The following is a 23,241-nucleotide window of genomic DNA, read 5'->3' as shown; positions in this document are numbered from 1 at the left end:
AGTAATGATCAGGGACACGTGCAGCTGGATGCAAATCTTGCCAGTGTAATTATCAGGGACACATGCAGATGGATGCACCTCAGGCCGGTGTAATTATCAGGGTGGAGTAATTATCAGGGACAATTGTAGCTGGATGCTCCTCTTGCCGGAGTAATTATCAGGGACACATGTAGGTGGATGCACCTCTTGCCGGAGTAATTATCAGGGACATGTGCAGCTGGATGCACCTCTTGCTACTGTAATTATCAGGGACACGCACAGCTGGATGCATCACTTGCCGGAATAATTATCAGGGACACATGCAGCTGGATGCACCTCTTGCCGGAGTAATTCTCAGGGTCACTTGCAGCTGGATGTAACTCTTGCCGCTGTAATTATAAGGTTCACTTGCAGCTGGATGCACCTCTGGCCAGTGTAATTATCAGGGTCACCTGCAGCTGGATGCACCTCTTACCATAGTAATGATCAGGGACACGTGCAGCTGGATGCACCTCTTGCCAGAGTAATTATCAGGGACACGTGCAGATGGATGCACCTCTTGTCTTTTTAATTATCAGGGACACGTGGAGCTGGATGCACCTCTTGCCAGTGTAATTATCATGGACACATACAGATGCATGCAACTCTTGCCAGTGTAATTATCAGCGATACTTGAAGTTGGATGCACCTCTTATCCAGAGTAATTATCAGGGACACATGCAGTTGGACGCACCTCTGGCTGATGTAATTATCAGGGTCACCTGCAGCTGGATGCACCTCTTGCCAGTGTAATTATCAGGGAGACATGCAGCTAGATGCACCTCTGGCCGGTGTAATTACAATGTTCACTTGCAGCTGGATGCACCTCTTACCAGAGTAATTATCAGGTACACATGCAGCTGGATGCACCTCTTGTCTTTGTAATTATCAGGAAAACGTGCAGCTGGATGTAACTCTTGCCGCTGTAATTATCATGTACACATGCAGCTGGATGCACCTCTTGTCTTTGTAATTTTCAGGAAAACGTGCAGCTGGATGCACCTCTAGCGAGAGTAATTATCAGGGACACGTTCAGCTGGATGCAAATCTTGCCAGTGTAATTATCAGGGACACATGCAGATGGATGCACCTCAGGCCGGTGTAATTATCAGGGTGGAGTAATTATCAGGGACAATTGTAGCTGGATGCTCCTCTTGCCGGAGTAATTATCAGGGACACATGTAGGTGGATGCACCTCTTGCCGGAGTAATTATCAGGGACATGTGCAGCTGGATGCACCTCTTGCCACTGTAATTATCAGGGACACGCACAGCTGGATGCATCACTTGCCGGAATAATTATCAGGGTCACATGCAGCTGGATGCACCTCTTGCCGGAGTAATTCTCAGGGTCACTTGCAGCTGGATGTAACTCTTGCCGCTGTAATTATAAGGTTCACTTGCAGCTGGATGCACCTCTGGCCAGTGTAATTATCAGGGTCACCTGCAGCTGGATGCACCTCTTACCATAGTAATGATCAGGGACACGTGCAGCTGGATGCACCTCTTGCCAGTGTAATTATCATGGACACATACAGCTGCATGCAACTCTTGCCAGTGTAATTATCAGCGATACTTGAAGTTGGATGCACCTCTTATCCAGAGTAATTATCAGGGACACATGCAGCTGGATGCACCTCTGGCTGATGTAATTATCAGGGTCACCTGCAGCTGGATGTACCTCTTGCCAGTGTAATTATCAGGGACACATGCAGCTAGATGCACCTCTGGCCGGTGTAATTATAATGTTCACTTGCAGCTGGATGCACCTCTTACCAGAGTAATTATCAGGTACACATGCAGCTGGATGCACCTCTTGTCTTTGTAATTATCAGGAAAACGTGCAGCTGGATGTAACTCTTGCCGCTGTAATTATCAGGGACACATGCAGCTGGATGCACCTCTTGCCGGAGTAATTATCAGGGTCACTTGCAGCTGGCTGTAACTCTTGCTGCTGTATTTATAAGGTCACATGCAGCTGGATGCACCTCTTGTCTTTGTAATTATCAGGGACACGTGCGGCTGGATGCACCTTTGGCCGCTGTAATTATCAGGGACACATGCAGCTGGATTCACCTCTTGCCAGAGTACTTATCAGGGATACGTGCAGCTGGATGCACCTCTTGCCAGCGTAATTATCATGGACACATACAGCTGGATACAACTCTTGTCAATGTAATTATCAGCAATACTTGAAGTTGGATGCACGTCTTGCCAGAGTAATTGTCAGGGACACATGCAGCAGGGTGCACCTCTGGCTGGTGTAATTATCAGGATCACCTGCAGCTGGATGCACCACTTGCCAGAGTAATTATCAGTGACCTGTGCAGCTGGATGAACCTCTTGCCGGAGTAATTATCAGGGACACGTGCAGCTGGATGCACCTCTTGCCGGAGTAATTATCAGGGACACGTTCAGCTGGATGCAAATCTTGCCAGATTAATTATCAGGGACACATGCAGCTGGATGCACCTCTGGCCAGTGTAATTATCAGGGTCACTTGCAGCTCGATGTAATTCTTGCCAGAGTAATTATCTGGGACACGTGTAGCTGGATGTTCCTCTTGCCGGAGTAATTATCAGGGACACGTGCAGCTGGATGCACCTCTTGCCAGAGTACTTATCTGGGATACGTGCAGCTGGATGCACCTCATGCCAGTGTAATTATCATGGACACATACAGCTGGATACAACTCTTGACAATGTAATTATCAGCAATACTTGAAGTTGGATGCACCTCTTGCCAGAGTAGTTATCAGGGACACATGCAGCTGGATGCACCTCTGGCTGATGTAATTATCAGGATCACCTGCAGCTGGATGCACCTCTTGCCAGAGTAATTATCAGGGACACGTTCAGCTGGATGCAAATCTTGCCAGTGTAATGATCAGGGACACATGCAGCTGGATGCACCTCTGGCCGGTGTAATTATCAGGGTGGAGTAATTATCAGGGACAATTGTAGCTGGATGCTCCTCTTTCCGGAGTAATTATGAGGGACACATGCAGGTGGATGCACCTCTTGTAGGAGTAATTATCAGGGACATGTGCAGCTGGATGCAACTCTTGCCGGAGTCATTATCAGGGATACATGCAGCTGGATGCACCTCTTGCCGGAGTAATTATCAGGGACACGTACAGCTGGATGCATCTCTTGCCGGAATAATTGACAGGGATAAATGCAGCTGGATGCACCTCTTGCCGGAGTAATTCTCAGGGTCACTTGCAGCTGGATGTAACTCTTGGCGCTGTAATTATAAGGGATACGTTCAGCTGGATGCACCACTTGCCAGAGTAATTATCAGGGACACATGCAGCTGGATGCACCTCTTGCCGGAGTAATTATCAGGGTCACTTGCAGCTGGATGTAACTCTTGCTGCTGTAATTATAAGGGATACGTTCAGCTGGATGCACCACTTGCCAGAGTAATTATCATGGACACATACAGCAGGATACAACTCTTGCCAGTGTAATTATCAGCGATACTTGAAGTTGTATACACCTCTTGCCAGAGTAATTATCAGGGACACATGCAGCTGTATGCACCTCTGGCTGATGTAATTATCAGGGTCACCTGCAGCTAGATGCAAATCTTGCCAGTGTAATTATCAGGGACACATGCAGCTGGATGCACCTCTGGCCGGTGTAATTATCAGGGTGGAGTAATTATCAGGGACACGTGTAGCTGGTTGCTCCTCTTGCCACTGTAATTATCAGGGACACGCACAGCTGGATGAATCTCTTGCCGGAGTAATTATCAGGGACATGTGCAGCTGGATGCACCTCTTGCCACTGTAATTATCAGGGACACGCACAGCTGGATGCATCTCTTGCCGGAATAATTATCAGGGACACATGCAGCTAGTTGAACCTCTTGCCGGAGTAATTCTCAGGGTCACTTGCAGCTGGATGTAACTCTTGCCGCTGTAATTATAAGGTTCAATTGCAGCTGGATGCACCTCTGGCCAGTGTCATTATCAGGGTCACCTGCAGCTGGATGCACCTCTTACCATAGTAATGATCAGGGACACGTGCAGCTGGATGCACCTCTTGCCAGAGTAATTATCATGGACACGTGCAGCTGGATGCACCTCTTGCCGGAGTAATTATCAGGGACACGTTCAGCTGGATGCAAATATTGCCAGATTAATTATCAGGGACACATGCAGCTGGATGCACCTCTGGCCGGTGTAATTATCAGGGTCACTTGCAGCTGGATGCATCTCTTGCCAGAGTAATTATCAGGGACACGTTCAGCTGGATGCAAATCTTGCCAGATTAATATTCAGGGACACATGCAGCTGGATGCACCTCTGGCCAGTGTAATTATCAGGGTCACTTGCAGCTGGATGTAATTCTTGCCAGAGTAATTGTCTGGGACACGTGTAGCTGGATGTTCCTCTTGCCGAAGTAATTATCAGGGACACGTGCAGCTGGATACACCTCTTGCCAGAGTACTTATCAGGGATACGTGCAGCTGGATGCACCTCTTGCCAGTGTAATTATCATGGACACATACAGCTGGATACAACTCTTGCCAATGTAATTATCAGCAATACTTGAAGTTGGATGCAGCTCTTGCCAGAGTAATTATCAGGGACACATGCAGCTGGATGCACCTCTGGCCGGTGTAATTATCAGGGTGGAGTAATTATCACGGACACGTGTAGCTGAATGCTCCTCTTGCCGGAGTAATTATCAGGGACACATGCAGCTGGATGCACCTCTTGCCACTGTAATTATCAGGGACATGTGCAGCTGGATGCACCTCTTGCCACTATAATTATCAGGGACACGCACAGCTGGATGCATCAATTGCGGGAATAATTATCAGGGACACATGCAGCTGGATGCACCTCTTACCATAGTAATGATCAGGGACACGTGCAGCTGGATGCACCTCTTACCATAGTAATGATCAGGGACACGTGCAGCTGGATGCACCTCTTGCCAGAGTAATTATCAGGGACAAGTGCAGATGGATGCACCTCTTGTTTTTTTAAGTATCAGGGACACGTGGAGCTGGATGCACCTCTTGCCAGTGTAATTATCAGCGATACTTGAAGTTGGATGCACCTCTTATCCAGAGTAATTATCAGGGATACATGCAGTTGGATGCACCTCTGGCTGATGTAATTATCAGGGTCACTTGCAGCTGGATGCATCTCTTGCCAGTGTAATTATCAGGGAGACATTCAGCTAGATGCACCTCTGGCCGGTGTAATTATAATGTTCACTTGCAGCTGGATGCACCTCTTATCAGAGTAATTATCAGGTACACATGCAGCTGGATGCACCTCTTGTCTTTGTAATTATCAGGAAAACGTGCAGCTGCATGTAACTCTTGCCGCTGTAATTATCAGGTACACATGCAGCTGGATGCACCTCTAGCCAGAGTAATTATCAGGGACACGTTCAGCTGGATGCAAATCTTGCCAGTGTAATTATCAGGGACACATGCAGCTGGATGCACCTCTGGCCGGTGTAATTATCAGGGTGGAGTAATTATCAGGGACAATTGTAGCTGGATGCTCCTCTTGCCGGAGTAATTATCAGGGACACATGCAGGTGGATGCACCTCTTGCCGGAGTAATTATCATGGACATGTGCAGCTGGATGCAACTCTTGCCGGAGTAATTATCAGGGATACATGCAGCTGGATGCACCTCTTGCCGGAGTAATTATCAGGGACACGTACAGCTGGATGCATCTCTTGCCGGAATAATTAACAGGGATAAATGCAGCTGGATGCACCTCTTGCCGGAGTAATTATCAAGGTCACTTGCAGCTGGATGTAACTCTTGGCGCTGTAATTATAAGGGATACGTTCAGCTGGATGCACCACTTGCCAGAGTAATTATCAGGGACACATGCAGCTGGATGCACCTCTTGCCGGAGTAATTATCAGGGTCACTTGCAGCTGGATGTAACTCTGGCTGCTGTAATTATAAGGGATACGTTCAGCCGGATGCACCTCTGGCCGGTGTAATTATCAGGGTGGAGTAATTATCAGGGACACGTGTAGCTGGTTTCTCCTCTTGCCGGAGTAATTATCAGGGACACATGCAGCTGGATGAACCTCTTGCCGGAGTAATTATCAGGGACATGTGCAGCTCGATGCACCTCTTGCCACTGTAATTATCAGGGACACGCACAGCTGGATGCATCTCTTGCAGGAATAATTATCAGGGACACATGCAGCTAGATGAACCTCTTGCCGGAGTAATTCTCAGGGTCACTTGCAGCTGGATGTAACTCTTGCCGCTGTAATTATAAGGTTCACTTGCAGCTGGATGCACCTCTTGCCAGAGTAATTATCAGGGAGACATGCAGCTAGAGGCACCTCTGGCCGGTGTAATTATAAAGTTCACTTGCAGCTGGATGCACCTCTTACCAGAGTAATTATCAGGTACACATGCAGCTGGATGCACCTCTTGTCTTTGTAATTATCAGGAAAACGTGCAGCTGGATGTAACTCTTGCCGCTGTAATTATCAGGTACACATGCAGCTGGATGCACCTCTTGTCTTTGTAATTATCAGGAAAACGTGCAGCTGGATGCACCTCTAGCCAGAGTAATTATCAGGGACACGTTCAGCTGGATGCAAATCTTGCCATTGTAATTATGAGGGACACATGCAGCTGGATGCACCTCTGGCCGGTGTAATTATCAGGGTGGAGTAATTATCAGGGACAATTGTAGCTGGATGCTCCTCTTGCCGGAGTAATTATCAGGGACACATGCAGGTGGATGCACCTCTTGCCGGAGTAATTATCAGGGACATGTGCAGCTGGATGCAACTCTTGCCGGAGTAATTATCAGGGATACATGCAGCTGGATGCACCTCTTGCCGGAGTAATTATCAGGGACACGTACAGCTGGATGCATCTCTTGCCGGAATAATTAACAGGGATAAATGCAGCTGGATGCACCTCTTGCCGGAGTAATTATCAAGGTCACTTGCAGCTGGATGTAACTCTTGGCGCTGTAATTATAAGGGATACGTTCAGCTGGATGCACCACTTGCCAGAGTAATTATCAGGGACACATGCAGCTGGATGCACCTCTTGCTGGAGTAATTATCAGGGTCACTTGCAGCTGGATGTAACTCTTGCTGCTGTAATTATAAGGGATACGTTCAGCTGGATGCACCTCTGGCCGGTGTAATTATCAGGGTGGAGTAATTATCAGGGACACGTGTAGCTGGTTGCTCCTCTTGCCGGAGAAATTATCAGGGACACATGCAGCTGGATGAACCTCTTGCCGGAGTAATTATCAGGGACATGTGCAGCTCGATGCACCTCTTGCCACTGTAATTATCAGGGACACGCACAGCTGGATGCATCTCTTGCAGGAATAATTATCAGGGACACATGCAGCTAGATGAACCTCTTGCCGGAGTAATTCTCAGGGTCACTTGCAGCTGGATGTAACTCTTGCCGCTGTAATTATAAGGTTCACTTGCAGCTGGATGCATCTCTGGCCAGTGTAATTATCTGGGTCACATGCAGCTGGATGCACCTCTTACCATAGTAATGATCAGGGACACGTGCAGCTGGATGCACCTCTTGCCAGAGTAATTATCAGGGACACGTGCAGCTGGATGCACCTCTTGCCGCAGTAATTATCAGGGACACGTTCAGCTGGATGCAAATATTGCCAGATTAATTATCAGGGACACATGCAGCTGGATGCACCTCTGGCCGGTGTAATTATCAGGGTCACTTGCAGCTGGATGCACCTCTTGCAAGAGTAATTATCAGGTACCCGTGCAGCTGGATGCACCTCTTGCCGGAGTAATTATCAGGGACACGTGCAGCTGGATCCACCTCTTGCCGGAGTAATTATCAGGGACACGTTCAGCTGGATGCAAATCTTGCCAGATTAATTATCAGGGACACATGCAGCTGGATGCACCTCTGACCAGTGTAATTATCAGGGTCACTTGCAGCTGGATGTAATTCTTGCCAGAGTAATTATCTGGGACACGTGTAGCTGGATGTTCCTCTTGCCGGAGTAATTATCAGGGACACGTGCTGCTGGATGCACTTCTTGCCAGTGTAATTATCATGGGCACATACAGCTGGATACAACTCTTGCCAGTATAATTATCAGCGATACTTGAAGTTGGATGCACCTCTTGCCAGAGTAATTATCAGGGACACATGCAGCTGGATGCACCTCTGGCTGATGTAATTATCAGGGTCACCTGCAGCTGGATGCAAATCTTGTCAGTGTAATTATCAGGGACACATGCAGCTGGATGCACCTCTGGCCGGTGTAATTATCAGGATGGAGTAATTATCAGGGACACGATAGCTGGTTGCTCCTCTTGCCGGAGTAATTATCAGGGACACATGCAGCTGGATGCACCTCTTGCCGGAGTAATTATCAGGGACATTTGAAGCTGGATGCACCTCTTGCCACTGTAATTATCAAGGACACGCACAGCTGGATGCATCACTTGCCGGAATAATTATCAGGGACACATGCAGCTGGATGCACCTCTTGCCGGAGTAATTCTCAGGGTCACTTGCAGCTGGATGTAACTCTTGCTGCTGTAATTATAAGGGATACGTTCAGCTGGATGCACCACTGGCCAGTGTAATTATCAGGGTCACCTCCAGTTGGATGCACCTCTTACCATAGTAATGATCAGGGACACGTGCAGCTGGATGCACCACTTGCCAGAGTAATTATCAGGGACACGTGCAGCTGGATGCACCTCTTGCCGGTGTAATTATCAGGGACACGTTCAGCTGGATGCAAATATTGCCAGATTAATTATCAGGGACACATGCAGCTGGATGCACCTCTTGTATTTGTAATTATCAGGAAAACGTGCAGCTGGATGCACCTCTTGCCAGAGTAATTATCAGGGACACGTTCAGCTGGATGCAAATCTTGCCAGTATAATTATCAGGGACACATGCAGCTGGATGCACCTCTGGCCAGTGTAATTATCAGGGTGGAGTAATTATCAGGGACAATTGTAGCTGGATGCTCCTCTTGCTGGAGTAATTATCAGGGACACATGCAGGTGGATGCACCTCTTGCCGGAGTAATTATCAGGGACATGTGCAGCTGTATGCAACTCTTGCCGGAGTAATTATCAGGGATACATGCAGCTGGATGCACCTCTTGCCAGAGTAATTATCAGGGACACATGCAGCTGGATGCACCTCTTGCCGGAGTAATTATCAGGGTCACTTGCAGCTGGATGTAACTCTTGCTGCTGTAATTATAAGGGATACGTTCAGCTGGATGCACCACTTGCCAGAGTAATTATCATGGACACATACAGCTGGATACAACTCTTGCCAGTGTAATTATCAGCGATACTTGAAGTTGGATGCACCTCTTGCCAGAGTAATTATCAGGGACACATGCAGCTGTATGCACCTCTGGCTGATGTAATTATCAGGGTCACCTGCAGCTGGATGCACATCTTGCCAGTGTAATTATCAGGGACACATGCAGCTGGATGCACCTCTGGCCGGTGTAATTATCAGGGTGGACTAATTATCAGGGACACGTGTAGCTGGTTGCTCCTCTTGCCGGAGTAATTACCAGGGACACATGCAGCTGGATGAACCTCTTGCCGCAGTAATTATCAGGGACATGTGCAGCTCGATGCACCTCTTGCCACTGTAATTATCAGTGACACGCACAGCTGGATGCATCTCTTGCCGGAATAATTATCAGGGACACATGCAGCTAGATGAACCTCTTGCCGGAGTAATTCTCAGGGTCACTTGCAGCTGGATGTAACTCTTGCCGCTGTAATTATAAGGTTCACTTGCAGCTGGATGCACCTCTGGCCAGTGTAATTATCAGGGTCACCTGCAGCTGGATGCACCTCTTACCATAGTAATGATCAGGGACACGTGCAGCTGGATGCACCTCTTGCCAGAGTAATTATCAGGGACACGTGCAGCTGGATGCACCTCTTGCCGGAGTAATTATCAGGGTGGAGTAATTATCACGGACACGTGTAGCTGGTTGCTCCTCTTGCCGGAATAATTATCAGGGACACATGCAGCTGGATGCACCTCTTGCCGGAGTAATTATCAGGGACATGTGCAGCTGGATGCACCTCTTGCCACTATAATTATCAGGGACACGCACAGCTGGATGCATCACTTGCCGGAATAATTATCAGGGACACATGCAGCTGGATGTAACTCTTGCCGCTGTAATTATAAGGTTCACTTGCAGCTGGATGCACCTCTGGCCAGTGTAATTATCAGGGTCACCTGCAGCTGGATGCACCTCTTACCATAGTAATGATCAGGGACACGTGCAGCTGGATGCACCTCTTGCCAGAGTAATTATCAGGGACACGTGCAGCTGGATGCACCTCTTGCCGGAGTAATTATCAGGGTGGAGTAATTATCACGGACACGTGTAGCTGGTTGCTCCTCTTGCCGGAATAATTATCAGGGACACATGCAGCTGGATGCACCTCTTGCCGGAGTAATTATCAGGGACATGTGCAGCTGGATGCACCTCTTGCCACTATAATTATCAGGGACACGCACAGCTGGATGCATCACTTGCCGGAATAATTATCAGGGACACATGCAGCTGGATATAACTCTTGCCGCTGTAATTATAAGGTTCACTTGCAGCTGGATGCACCTCTGGCCAGTGTAATTATCAGGGTCACCTGCAGCTGGATGCACCTCTTACCATAGTAATGATCAGGGACACGTGCAGCTGGATGCACCTCTTGCCAGAGTAATTATCAGGGATACGTGCAGATGGATGCACCTCTTGTCTTTTTAATTATCAGGGACACGTGGAGATGGATGCACCTCTTGCCAGTGTAATTATCATGGACACATACAGCTGCATGCAACTCTTGCCAGTGTAATTATCAGCGATACTTGAAGTTGGATGCACCTCTTATCCAGAGTAATTATCAGGGACACATGCAGTTGGATGCACCTCTGGCTGATGTAATTATCAGGGTCACCTGCAGCTGGATGCACCTCTTGCCAGTGTAATTATCAGGGAGACATGCAGCTAGATGCACCTCTGGCCGGTGTCATTATAATGTTCACTTGCAGCTGGATGCACCTCTTACCAGAGTAATTATCAGGTACACATGCAGCTGGATGCACCTCTTGTCTTTGTAATTATCAGGAAAACGTGCAGCTGGATGTAACTCTTGCCGCTGTAATTATCAGGTACACATGCAGCTAGATGCACCTCTTGTCTTTGTAATTATCAGGAAAACGTGCAGCTGGATGCACCTCTAGCCAGAGTAATTATCAGGGACACGTTCAGCTGGATGCAAATCTTGCCAGTGTAATTATCAGGGACACATGCAGCTGGATGCACCTCTGGCCGGTGTAATTATCAGGGTGGAGTAATTATCAGGGACAATTGTAGCTGGATGCTCCTCTTGCCGGAGTAATTATCAGGGACACATGCAGGTGGATGCACCTGTTGCCGGAGTAATTATCAGGGACATGTGCAGCTGGATGCACCTCTTGCCACTGTAATTAACAGGGACACGCACAGCTGGATGCATCACTTGCCGGAGTAATTCTCAGGGTCACTTGCAGCTGGATGTAACTCTTGCCGCTGTAATTCTAAGGTTCACTTGCAGCTGGATGCACCTCTGGCCACTGTAATTATCAGGGTCACCTGCAGCTGGATGCACCTCTTACCATAGTAATGATCAGGGACACGTGCAGATGGATGCACCTCTTGCCAGAGTAATTATCAGGGACACGTGCAGATGGATGCACCTCTTGTCTTTTTAATTATCAGGGACACGTGGAGCTGGATGCACCTCTTGCCAGTGTAATTATCATGGACACATACAGCTGCATGCAACTCTTGCCAGTGTAATTATCAGCGATACTTGAAGTTGGATGCACCTCTTATCCAGAGTAATTATCAGGGACACATGCAGTTGGATGCACCTCTGGCTGATGTAATTATCAGGGTCACCTGCAGCTGGATGCACCTCTTGCCAGTGTAATTATCAGGGAGACATGCAGCTAGATGCACCTCTGGCCGGTGTAATTATAATGTTCACTTGCAGCTGGATGCACCTCTTACCAGAGTAATTATCAGGTACACATGCAGCTGGATGCACCTCTTGTCTTTGTAATTATCAGGAAAACGTGCAGCTGGATGTAACTCTTGCCGCTGTAATTATCAGGTACACATGCAGCTGGATGCACCTCTTGTCTTTGTAATTATCAGGAAAACGTGCAGCTGGATGCACCTCTAGCCAGAGTAATTATCACGGACACGTTCAGCTGGATGCAAATCTTGCCAGTGTAATTATCAGGGACACATGCAGCTGGATGCACCTCTGGCCGGTGTAATTATCAGGGTGGAGTAATTATCAGGGACAATTGTAGCTGGATGCTCCTCTTGCCGGAGTAATTATCAGGGACACATGCAGGTGGATGCACCTCTTGCCGGAGTAATTATCAGGGACATGTGCAGCTGGATGCAACTCTTGCCGGAGTAATTATCAGGGATACATGCAGCTGGATGCACCTCTTGCCGGAGTAATTATCAGGGAGACGTACAGCTGGATGCATCTCTTGCTGGAATAATTAACAGGGATACATGCAGCTGGATGCACCTCTTGCCGGAGTAATTATCAAGGTCACTTGCAGCTGGATGTAACTCTTGGCGCTGTAATTATAAGGGATACGTTCAGCTGGATGCACCACTTGCCAGAGTAATTATCAGGGACACATGCAGCTGGATGCACCTCTTGCCGGAGTAATTATCAGGGTCACTTGCAGCTGGATGTAACTCTTGCTGCTGTAATTATAAGGCATACGTTCAGCTGGATGCACCACTTGCCAGAGTAATTATCATGGACACATACAGCTGGATACAACTCTTGCCAGTGTAATTATCAGCGATACTTGAAGTTGGATGCACCTCTTTACAGAGTAATTATCAGGGACACATGCAGCTGCATGCACCTCTGGCCGGTGTAATTATCAGGGTGCAGTAATTATCAGGGACAATTGTAGCTGGATGCTCCTCTTGCCGGAGTAATTATTAGGGACATATGCAGGTGGATGCACCTCTTGCCGGAGTAATTATCAGGGACATGTGCAGCTGGATGCAACTCTTGCCGGAGTAATTATCAGGGATACATGCAGCTGAATGCACCTCTTGCCGGAGTAAGTATCAGAGACATGTACAGCTGGATGCATCTCTTGCCGGAATAATTAATAGGGATAAATGCAGCTGGATGCACCTCTTGCCGGAGTAATTATCAGGGTCACTTGCAGCTGGATGTAACTCTTGGCGCTGTAATTATAAGGGATACGTTCAGCTGGATGCACCACTTGCCAGAGTAATTATCAGGGACACATGCAGCTGGATGCACCTCTTGCCGGAGTAATTATCAGGGTCACTTGCAGCTGGATGTAAATCTGGCTGCTGTAATTATAAGGGATACGTTCAGCCGGATGCACCTCTGGCCGGTGTAATTATCAGGGACACGTATAGCTGGATGCATCTCTTGCCGGAATAATTAACAGGGATAAATGCAGCTGGATGCACCTCTTGCCGGAGTAATTATCAAGGTCACTTGCAGCTGGATGTAACTCTTGGCGCTGTAATTATAAGGGATACGTTCAGCTGGATGCACCACTTGCCAGAGTAATTATCAGGGACACATGCAGCTGGATGCACCTCTTGCCAGAGTAATTATCAGGGTCACTTGCAGCTGGATGTAACTCTGGCTGCTGTAATTATAAGGGATACGTTCAGCCGTATGCACCTCTGGCCGGTGTAATTATCAGGGTGGAGTAATTATCAGGGACACGTGTAGCTGGTTTCTCCTCTTGCCGGAGTAATTATCAGGGACACATGCAGCTGGATGAACCTCATGCCGGAGTAATTATCAGGGACATGTGCAGCTCGATGCACCTCTTGCCACTGTAATTATCAGGGACACGCACAGCTGGATGCATCTCTTGCAGGAATAATTATCAGGGACACATGCAGCTAGATGAACCTCTTGCCGGAGTAATTCTCAGGGTCACTTGCAGCTGGATGTAACTCTTGCCGCTGTAATTATAAGGTTCACTTGCAGCTGGATGCATCTCTGGCCAGTGTAATTATCAGGGTCACCTGCAGCTGGATGCACCTCTTACCATAGTAATGATCAGGGACACGTGCAGCTGGATGCACCTCTTGCCAGAGTAATTATCAGGGAGACATGCAGCTAGAGGCACCTCTGGCCGGTGTAATTATAATGTTCACTTGCAGCTGGATGCACCTCTTACCAGAGTAATTATCAGGTACACATGCAGCTGGATGCACCTCTTGTCTTTGTAATTATCAGGAAAACGTGCAGCTGGATGTAACTCTTGCCGCTGTAATTATCAGGTACACATGCAGCTGGATGCACCTCTTGTCTTTGTAATTATCAGGAAAACGTGCAGCTGGATGCACCTCCAGCCAGAGTAATTATCAGGGACACGTTCAGCTGGATGCAAATCTTGCCAGTGTAATTATCAGGGACACATTCAGCTGGATGCACCTCTGGCCGGTGTAATTATCAGGGTGGAGTAATTATCAGGGACAATTGTAGCTGGATGCTCCTCTTGCCGGAGTAATTATCAGGGACACATGCAGGTGGATGCACCTCTTGCCGGAGTAATTATCAGGGACATGTGCAGCTGGATGCAACTCTTGCCGGAGTAATTATCAGGGATACATGCAGCTGGATGCACCTCTTGCCGGAGTAATTATCAGGGACACGTACAGCTGGATGCATCTCTTGCCGGAATAATTAACAGGGATAAATGCAGCTGGATGCACCTCTTGCCGGAGTAATTATCAAGGTCACTTGCAGCTGGATGTAACTCTTGGCGCTGTAATTATAAGGGATACGTTCAGCTGGATGCACCACTTGCCAGAGTAATTATCAGGGACACATGCAGCTGGATGCACCTCTTGCCGGAGTAATTATCAGGGTCACTTGCAGCTGGATGTAACTCTTGCTGCTGTAATTATAAGGGATACGTTCAGCTGGATGCACCTCTGGCCGGTGTAATTATCAGGGTGGAGTAATTATCAGGGACACGTGTAGCTGGTTGCTCCTCTTGCCGGAGAAATTATCAGGGACACATGCAGCTGGATGAACCTCTTGCCGGAGTAATTATCAGGGACATGTGCAGCTCGATGCACCTCTTGCCACTGTAATTATCAGGGACACGCACAGCTGGATGCATCTCTTGCAGGAATAATTATCAGGGACACATGCAGCTAGATGAACCTCTTGCCGGAGTAATTCTCAGGGTCACTTGCAGCTGGATGTAACTCTTGCCGCTGTAATTATAAGGTTCACTTGCAGCTGGATGCATCTCTGGCTAGTGTAATTATCAGGGTCACCTGCAGCTGGATGCACCTCTTACCATAGGAATGATCAGGGACACGTGCAGCTGGATGCACCTCTTGCCAGAGTAATTATCAGGGACACGTGCAGCTGGATGCACCTCTTGCCGCAGTAATTATCAGGGACACGTTCAGCTGGATGCAAATATTGCCAGATTAATTATCAGGGACACATGCAGCTGGATGCACCTCTGGCCGGTGTAATTATCAGGGTCACTTGCAGCTGGATGCACCTCTTGCAAGAGTAATTATCAGGTACCCGTGCAGCTGGATGCACCTCTTGCCGGAGTAATTATCAGGGACACGTGCAGCTGGATCCACCTCTTGCCGGAGTAGTTATCAGGGACACGTTCAGCTGGATGCAAATCTTGCCAGATTAATTATCAGGGACACATGCAGCTGGATGCACCTCTGACCAGTGTAATTATCAGGGCCACTTGCAGCTGGATGTAATTCTTGCCAGAGTAATTATCTGTGACACGTGTAGCTGGATGTTCCTCTTGCCGGAGTAATTATCAGGGACACGTGCAGCTGGATGCACTTCTTGCCAGTGTAATTATCATGGGCACATACAGCTGGATACAACTCTTGCTAGTATAATTATCAGCGATACTTGAAGTTGGATGCACCTCTTGCCAGAGTAATTATCAGGTACACATGCAGCTGGATGCACCTCTGGCTGATGTAATTATCAGGGTCACCTGCAGCTGGATGCAAATCTTGCCAGTGTAATTATCAGGGACACATGCAGCTGGATGCACCTCTGGCCGGTGTAATTATCAGGATGGAGTAATTATCAGGGACACGATAGCTGGTTGCTCCTCTTGCCGGAGTAATTATCAGGGACACATGCAGCTGGATGCACCTCTTGCCGGAGTAATTATCAGGGACATTTGAAGCTGGATGCACCTCTTGCCACTGTAATTATCAAGGACACGCACAGCTGGATGCATCACTTGCCGGAATAATTATCAGGGACACATGCAGCTGGATGCACCTCTTGCCGGAGTAATTCTCAGGGTCACTTGCAGCTGGATGTAACTCTTGCTGCTGTAATTATAAGGGATACGTTCAGCTGGATGCACCACTGGCCAGTGTAATTATCAGGGTCACCTCCAGTTGGATGCACTTCTTACCATAGTAATGATCAGGGACACGTGCAGCTGGATGCACCACTTGCCAGAGTAATTATCAGGGACACGTGCAGCTGGATGCACCTCTTGGCGGAGTAATTATCAGGGACACGTTCAGCTGGATGCAAATATTGCCAGATTAATTATCAGGGACACATGCAGCTGGATGCACCTCTTGTCTTTGTAATTATCAGGAAAACGTGCAGCTGGATGCACCTCTTGCCAGAGTAATTATCAGGGACACGTTCAGCTGGATGCAAATCTTGCCAGTGTAATTATCAGGGACACATGCAGCTGGATGCACCTCTGGGTGGTGTAATTATCAGGGTGGAGTAATTATCAGGGACAATTGTAGCTGGATGCTCCTCTTGCCGGATTAATTATCAGGGACACATGCAGGTGGATGCACCTCTTGCCGGAGTAATTATCAGGGACATGTGCAGCTGGATGCAACTCTTGCCGGAGTAATTATCAGGGATACATGCAGCTGGATGCACCCCTTGCCGGAGTAATTATCAGAGACACGTACAGCTCGATGCATCTCTTGCCGGAATAATTAACAGGGATAAATGCAGCTGGATGCACCTCTTGCCGGAGTAATTATCAGGGTCACTTGCAGCTGGATGTAACTCTTGGCGCTGTAATTATAATGGATACGTTCAGCTGGATGCAAATCTTGCCAGTATAATTATCAGGGACACATGCAGCTGGATGCACCTCTGGCCGGTGTAATTATCAGGGTGGAGTAATTATCAGGGACAATTGTAGCTGGATGCTCCTCTTGCCGGAGTAATTATCAGGGACACATGCAGGTGGATGCACGTCTTGCCGGAGTAATTATCAGGGACATGTGCAGCTGGATGCAACTCTTGCCGGAGTAATTATCAGGGATACATGCAGCTGGATGCACCTCTTGCCAGAGTAATTATCAGGGACACATGCAGCTGGATGAACCTCTTGCCGGAGTAATTATCAGGGTCACTTGCAGCTGGATGTAACTCTTGCTGCTGTAATTATAATGGATACGTTCAGCTGGATGCACCACTTGCCAGAGTAATTATCATGGACACATACATCTGGATACAACTCTTGCCAGTGTAATTATCAGCGATACTTGAAGTTGGATGCACCTCTTGCCAGAGTAATTATCAGGGACACATGCAGCTGGATGCACCTCTGGCTGATGTAATTATCAGGGTCACCTGCAGCTGGATGCACATCTTGCCAGTGTAATTATCAGGGACACATGCAGCTGGATGCACCTCTGGCCGGTGTAATTATCAGGGTGGACTAATTATCAGGGACACGTGTAGCTGGTTGCTCCTCTTGCCGGAGTAATTACCAGGGACACATGCAGCTGGATGAACCTCTTGCCGGAGTAATTATCAGGGACATGTGCAGCTCGATGCACCTCTTGCCATTGTAATTATCAGTGACACGCACAGCTGGATGCATCTCTTGCCGGAATAATTATCAGGGACACATGCAGCTAGATGAACCTCTTGCCGGAGTAATTCTCAGGGTCACTTGCAGCTGGATGTAACTCTTGCCGCTGTAATTATAAGGTTCACTTGCAGCTGGATGCACCTCTGGCCAGTGTAATTATCAGGGTCACCTGCAGCTGGATGCACCTCTTACCATAGTAATGATCAGGGACACGTGCAGCTGGATGCACCTCTTGCCAGAGTAATTATCAGGGACACGTGCAGCTGGATGCACCTCTTGCCGGAGTAATTATCAGGGTGGAGTAATTATCACGGACACGTGTAGCTGGTTGCTCCTCTTGCCGGAATAATTATCAGGGACACATGCAGCTGGATGCACCTCTTGCCGGAGTAATTATCAGGGACATGTGCAGCTGGATTCACCTCTTGCCACTATAATTATCAGGGACACGCACAGCTGGATGCATCACTTGCCGGAATAATTATCAGGGACACATGCAGCTGGATGTAACTCTTGCCGCTGTAATTATAAGGTTCACTTGCAGCTGAATGCACCTCTGGCCAGTGTAATTATCAGGGTCACCTGCAGCTGGATGCACCTCTTACCATAGTAATGATCAGGGACACGTGCAGCTGGATGCACCTCTTGCCAGAGTAATTATCAGGGACACGTGCAGCTGGATGCACCTCTTGCCGGAGTAATTATCAGGGTGGAGTAATTATCACGGACACGTGTAGCTGGTTGCTCCTCTTGCCGGAATAATTATCAGGGACACATGCAGCTGGATGCACCTGTTGCCGGAGTAATTATCAGGGACATGTGCAGCTGGATGCACCACTTGCCACTATAATTATCAGGGACACGCACAGCTGGATGCATCACTTGCCGGAATAATTATCAGGGACACATGCAGCTGGATGTAACTCTTGCCGCTGTAATTATAAGGTTCACTTGCAGCTGGATGCACCTCTGGCCAGTGTAATTATCAGGGTCACCTGCAGCTGGATGCACCTCTTACCATAGTAATGATCAGGGACACGTGCAGCTGGATGCACCTCTTGTCTTTTTAATTATCAGGGACACGTGGAGATGGATGCACCTCTTGCCAGTGTAATTATCATGGACACATACAGCTGCATGCAACTCTTGCCAGTGTAATTATCAGCGATACTTGAAGTTGGATGCACCTCTTATCCAGAGTAATTATCAGGGACACATGCAGTTGGATGCACCTCTGGCTGATGTAATTATCAGGGTCACCTGCAGCTGGATATACCTCTTGCCAGTGTAATTATCAGGGAGACATGCAGCTAGATGCACCTCTGGCCGGTGTAATTATAATCTTCACTTGCAGCTGGATGCACCTCTTACCAGAGTAATTATCAGGTACACATGCAGCTGGATGCACCTCTTGTCTTTGTAATTATCAGGAAAACGTGCAGCTGGATGTAACTCTTGCCGCTGTAATTATCAGGTACACATGCAGCTGGATGCACCTCTTGTCTTTGTAATTATCAGGAAAACGTGCAGCTGGATGCACCTCTAGCCAGAGTAATTATCACGGACACGTTCAGCTGGATGCAAATCTTGCCAGTGTAATTATCAGGGACACATGCAGCTGGATGCACCTCTGGCCGGTGTAATTATCAGGGTGGAGTAATTATCAGGGACAATTGTAGCTGGATGCTCCTCTTGCCGGAGTAATTATCAGGGACACATGCAGGTGGATGCACCTCTTGCCGGAGTAATTATCAGGGACATGTGCAGCTGGATGCAACTCTTGCCGGAGTAATTATCAGGGATACATGCAGCTGGATGCACCTCTTGCCAGAGTAATTATCAGGGACACATGCAGCTGGATGCACCTCTTGCCGGAGTAATTATCAGGGTCACTTGCAGCTGGATGTAACTCTTGCTGCTGTAATTATAAGGGATACGTTCAGCTGGATGCACCACTTGCCAGAGTAATTATCATGGACACATACATCTGGATACAACTCTTGCCAGTGTAATTATCAGCGATACTTGAAGTTGGATGCACCTCTTGCCAGAGTAATTATCAGGGACACATGCAGCTGGATGCACCTCTGGCTGATGTAATTATCAGGGTCACCTGCAGCTGGATGCACATCTTGCCAGTGTAATTATCAGGGACACATGCAGCTGGATGCACCTCTGGCCGGTGTAATTATCAGGGTGGAGTAATTATCAGGGACACGTGTAGCTGGTTGCTCCTCTTGCCGGAGTAATTACCAGGGACACATGCAGCTGGATGAACCTCTTGCCGGAGTAATTATCAGGGACACATGCAGCTGGATGCACCTCTTGCCGGAGTAATTATCAGGGACATTTGAAGCTGGATGCACCTCTTGCCACTGTAATTATCAAGGACACGCACAGCTGGATGCATCACTTGCCGGAATAATTATCAGGGACACATGCAGCTGGATGCACCTCTTGCCGGAGTAATTCTCAGGGTCACTTGCAGCTGGATGTAACTCTTGCTGCTGTAATTATAAGGGATACGTTCAGCTGGATGCACCACTGGCCAGTGTAATTATCAGGGTCACCTCCAGTTGGATGCACTTCTTACCATAGTAATGATCAGGGACACGTGCAGCTGGATGCACCACTTGCCAGAGTAATTATCAGGGACACGTGCAGCTGGATGCACCTCTTGGCGGAGTAATTATCAGGGACACGTTCAGCTGGATGCAAATATTGCCAGATTAATTATCAGGGACACATGCAGCTGGATGCACCTCTTGTCTTTGTAATTATCAGGAAAACGTGCAGCTGGATGCACCTCTTGCCAGAGTAATTATCAGGGACACGTTCAGCTGGATGCAAATCTTGCCAGTGTAATTATCAGGGACACATGCAGCTGGATGCACCTCTGGGTGGTGTAATTATCAGGGTGGAGTAATTATCAGGGACAATTGTAGCTGGATGCTCCTCTTGCCGGATTAATTATCAGGGACACATGCAGGTGGATGCACCTCTTGCCGGAGTAATTATCAGGGACATGTGCAGCTGGATGCAACTCTTGCCGGAGTAATTATCAGGGATACATGCAGCTGGATGCACCCCTTGCCGGAGTAATTATCAGAGACACGTACAGCTCGATGCATCTCTTGCCGGAATAATTAACAGGGATAAATGCAGCTGGATGCACCTCTTGCCGGAGTAATTATCAGGGTCACTTGCAGCTGGATGTAACTCTTGGCGCTGTAATTATAATGGATACGTTCAGCTGGATGCAAATCTTGCCAGTATAATTATCAGGGACACATGCAGCTGGATGCACCTCTGGCCGGTGTAATTATCAGGGTGGAGTAATTATCAGGGACAATTGTAGCTGGATGCTCCTCTTGCCGGAGTAATTATCAGGGACACATGCAGGTGGATGCACGTCTTGCCGGAGTAATTATCAGGGACATGTGCAGCTGGATGCAACTCTTGCCGGAGTAATTATCAGGGATACATGCAGCTGGATGCACCTCTTGCCAGAGTAATTATCAGGGACACATGCAGCTGGATGAACCTCTTGCCGGAGTAATTATCAGGGTCACTTGCAGCTGGATGTAACTCTTGCTGCTGTAATTATAATGGATACGTTCAGCTGGATGCACCACTTGCCAGAGTAATTATCATGGACACATACATCTGGATACAACTCTTGCCAGTGTAATTATCAGCGATACTTGAAGTTGGATGCACCTCTTGCCAGAGTAATTATCAGGGACACATGCAGCTGGATGCACCTCTGGCTGATGTAATTATCAGGGTCACCTGCAGCTGGATGCACATCTTGCCAGTGTAATTATCAGGGACACATGCAGCTGGATGCACCTCTGGCCGGTGTAATTATCAGGGTGGACTAATTATCAGGGACACGTGTAGCTGGTTGCTCCTCTTGCCGGAGTAATTACCAGGGACACATGCAGCTGGATGAACCTCTTGCCGGAGTAATTATCAGGGACATGTGCAGCTCGATGCACCTCTTGCCACTGTAATTATCAGTGACACGCACAGCTGGATGCATCTCTTGCCGGAATAATTATCAGGGACACATGCAGCTAGATGAACCTCTTGCCGGAGTAATTCTCAGGGTCACTTGCAGCTGGATGTAACTCTTGCCGCTGTAATTATAAGGTTCACTTGCAGCTGGATGCACCTCTGGCCAGTGTAATTATCAGGGTCACCTGCAGCTGGATGCACCTCTTACCATAGTAATGATCAGGGACACGTGCAGCTGGATGCACCTCTTGCCAGAGTAATTATCAGGGACACGTGCAGCTGGATGCACCTCTTGCCGGAGTAATTATCAGGGTGGAGTAATTATCACGGACACGTGTAGCTGGTTGCTCCTCTTGCCGGAATAATTATCAGGGACACATGCAGCTGGATGCACCTCTTGCCGGAGTAATTATCAGGGACATGTGCAGCTGGATTCACCTCTTGCCACTATAATTATCAGGGACACGCACAGCTGGATGCATCACTTGCCGGAATAATTATCAGGGACACATGCAGCTGGATGTAACTCTTGCCGCTGTAATTATAAGGTTCACTTGCAGCTGAATGCACCTCTGGCCAGTGTAATTATCAGGGTCACCTGCAGCTGGATGCACCTCTTACCATAGTAATGATCAGGGACACGTGCAGCTGGATGCACCTCTTGCCAGAGTAATTATCAGGGACACGTGCAGCTGGATGCACCTCTTGCCGGAGTAATTATCAGGGTGGAGTAATTATCACGGACACGTGTAGCTGGTTGCTCCTCTTGCCGGAATAATTATCAGGGACACATGCAGCTGGATGCACCTGTTGCCGGAGTAATTATCAGGGACATGTGCAGCTGGATGCACCACTTGCCACTATAATTATCAGGGACACGCACAGCTGGATGCATCACTTGCCGGAATAATTATCAGGGACACATGCAGCTGGATGTAACTCTTGCCGCTGTAATTATAAGGTTCACTTGCAGCTGGATGCACCTCTGGCCAGTGTAATTATCAGGGTCACCTGCAGCTGGATGCACCTCTTACCATAGTAATGATCAGGGACACGTGCAGCTGGATGCACCTCTTGTCTTTTTAATTATCAGGGACACGTGGAGATGGATGCACCTCTTGCCAGTGTAATTATCATGGACACATACAGCTGCATGCAACTCTTGCCAGTGTAATTATCAGCGATACTTGAAGTTGGATGCACCTCTTATCCAGAGTAATTATCAGGGAC

This window comes from Narcine bancroftii, chromosome 13 (assembly GCF_036971445.1).
Source record: "Narcine bancroftii isolate sNarBan1 chromosome 13, sNarBan1.hap1, whole genome shotgun sequence".
Taxonomy (NCBI): Eukaryota; Metazoa; Chordata; class Chondrichthyes; order Torpediniformes; family Narcinidae; genus Narcine; species Narcine bancroftii.
This window is presented reverse-complemented; position numbering follows the sequence as displayed.